General features: G+C 45.3%; 1 pseudogene; it reads left to right on the top strand.

The window, feature by feature from the left end:
- Positions 1 to 1,628: 1,628 nt before the first annotated feature.
- Positions 1,629 to 2,423, top strand: LOC143409580 (eukaryotic translation initiation factor 4H pseudogene; annotated as a pseudogene).
- Positions 2,424 to 2,813: the final 390 nt, after the last annotated feature.

Raw genomic sequence — 2,813 nt, 5'->3', positions numbered from 1 at the left:
GAGCTGGCAGCTGAGGGAGCTGATTCCTGGCAAACCCAAGTTTTGCCTGAAATACAGGCCTGGTAAACCCACACTGCACAACATAGAGTGTGCCTAAGTGAGCACAAGAAAACCAAATGTGGAGAGAGGTTTATACAGGAGACTACTGGTCATGGAAACCCGCCCAGCTCTACCCCTTCACCTCCAACCCAGCTGCTTGCAGGACTGAGAGAGACATGCCTGGCCAGGAATTCAAAAGAGCAGGAGCAGGAGAGTTTGAGTTGGGAGGCTGAACCTGAGACCAGGAAGCAGGGGGACTGCAGGAGACATAGTTGCCTGAGAATTGGCCCCTCAATCACAGGAGTGGAATCCAGAGGAGATACCTGGGGTGCAGTCTTTCAGTGCAGATTGACCCTGGAGGTGTGCTGATTTAAAGTTTCCAGACCAATTGGCATCCAGCAAAGAGCATGGAGCCCACCTGAACCTAAACACTGCCTCTAAGAATTCCACTTACAGGATCCTCTCTCACTCCAGCAACCCCACCTAACACAGCTGAGAAGAGAAACCGAGAATCTTCTAAACTCCAATGGACACAATTCTTTAACTTTTATTCAAGATCTTTTTTTCTTCTTCTTTGTTTTCTCTGTTTAATTGTGACCTTAATGATTTATGGACATTTATATATCATTCATATTTGCTTTTTTTCATTTCTAGCATTTTTTGAAGCCAATTATTTTTCATGGCTCAAAATTTTGAGGACTAGGATTTTTGATTAGTATATTTCAATTTTATTTTGTATTCTTTTATTATTTTTTAAATTATATATATATATATATATATATATATATATATATATATATATATATATCCACATTTGGTATTCTCTCACTTATCTGTTTACCTTGATACTCTTTCTCTCTTTTCTTCCTCTAACAGCCAATCTCTGCTGTTCTCTTTCACTCTTTAATTTTTTACTTCTATCTTCTCCTCCCTTATAATCATCACATCCTACATCACTTCTGTTCTCCCAGCAGACCATTCAAAATTGGAAAACTTTTGCAAACTTAACTGTTTTTACTGTGGGCAATAAGTAACCATATAATTTCTGCTTATTGTGACAATTAGCATTATAGATGCCTTAGTAGAAACTACTTCATTTAATGCTGGATATTGTTTGCATTGGTTGTTATTATTATTTGTCTCCCCCTAAGCTATGAGGTACTAGAAACCTTCAGGGACATAACAAGTCCACAGGATAGAAAGTCTTTTACCTCAGATCCATACTGCTAGATGGGTAAATTCACAAATAACATAAAAAATCAAGCCAACAAATTGCTCAAACTAAGATACTTCAATTACAGAATGTAATGACACCATGGTATAAAAAATGTCAGAGAAGTAATTTAGAATGTAAATAGTCAAACTGATCTGTGAAGTAAAGTTGATGTAGGAAATGAAATCAGAAAGGAAATACTGGGAGTAAAAAATCACTACAAGATAAAAAATTGAGATTCTGGGGGATGGGAAACAGAAATCCTTGAAATAAATAAATCAATAAACCAAATTAAGAATTGAATGGAGCATCACCAACAGAGTCGATCACTTAGAAGACAGTTTCAGCCTGGTTCCTCTCGGAGCGGAGAAGGCAAATGGCGGACTTCGATACCTAAGACGATCGGGCCTACAGCAGCTTCGGCGGTGGCAGAGGGTCCCGCGGCAGTTCTGGTGGCCATGGTTCCCGTAGCCAGAAGGAGCTGCCCACAGAGCCCCCCCTACACAGCCTATGTAGGAAATCTACCTTTTAATACAGTTCAGGGCGACATAGATGCTATCTTCAAGGATCTCAGCATAAGGAGTGCACAGCTAGTCAGAGACAAAGACACAGACAAATTTAAAGGATTCTGCTATGTAGAATTCGATGAAGTGGACTCTCTGAAGGAAGCCCTCACGTACGACGGCGCACTGTTGGGTGATCGGTCACTTCGTGTGGACATTGCAGAAGGCAGAAAACAAGATAAAGGTGGCTTTGGATTCAGGAAAGGTGGACCAGATGACAGAGGAATGGGTGGCTCTCGAGAATCTAGAGGTGGCTGGGATTCCCGGGATGACTTCAATTCCGGCTTCAGGGATGACTTCTTAGGAAGCAGGGGAGGCAGTCGCCCCGGTGACCGGCGAGCTGGCCCTCCGATGGGAAGCCGCTTCAGAGATGGCCCTCCCCTCCGCGGATCCAACATGGACTTCAGAGAACCAACAGAAGAGGAAAGAGCACAGAGACCGCGACTCCAGCTCAAACCTCGGACAGTGGCAACACCCCTCAATCAAGTAGCCAATCCTAACTCTGCCATCTTCGGGGGAGCCAGGCCCAGAGAGGAAGTCGTTCACAAGGAGCAAGAATGAGCTCACGGTTGGGAGGGAATGGGGGTGTGGGGGAGTTAGAACAAGACCACAGCCTGGTGGCCCTGGACCGGCAGCCCTGCAGTCACCATTCCTGCGCCTGACATTGTCCTCCTTTCTTACAATGGAAACACAGAGCTTGTGACTGCATGTCAGCTGGTTTTTAGTACATTCTTGGCTTCGCTCTGTCTCTAGTGCCTGTTAGGTGCTTCTTCTCCCCGTCCTTTCCTCCTCGCCCTCCTCTGTCCCCCCCCTTGCTCCTTGTTCTCTGTACAGCACGTGGGGTCTGCGGGGTCACGCAGTGCCGTGTGGGAGCCTCGGCCAAGGGGCTGCTCCGCTGTCCCCTCACTTCCTCGTTTTACTTTGGCACTGGCCAGACTCCAGGCGTTCCCTTGGTTTTTCTCAGTGCTTCTCCTGTCCTGCATGCTGAGTTCTGTTGC

Source organism: Callospermophilus lateralis, chromosome 11 (genome assembly GCF_048772815.1).
Source record: "Callospermophilus lateralis isolate mCalLat2 chromosome 11, mCalLat2.hap1, whole genome shotgun sequence".
Classification (NCBI taxonomy): domain Eukaryota; kingdom Metazoa; phylum Chordata; class Mammalia; order Rodentia; family Sciuridae; genus Callospermophilus; species Callospermophilus lateralis.
This window is presented reverse-complemented; position numbering and strand designations above follow the sequence as displayed.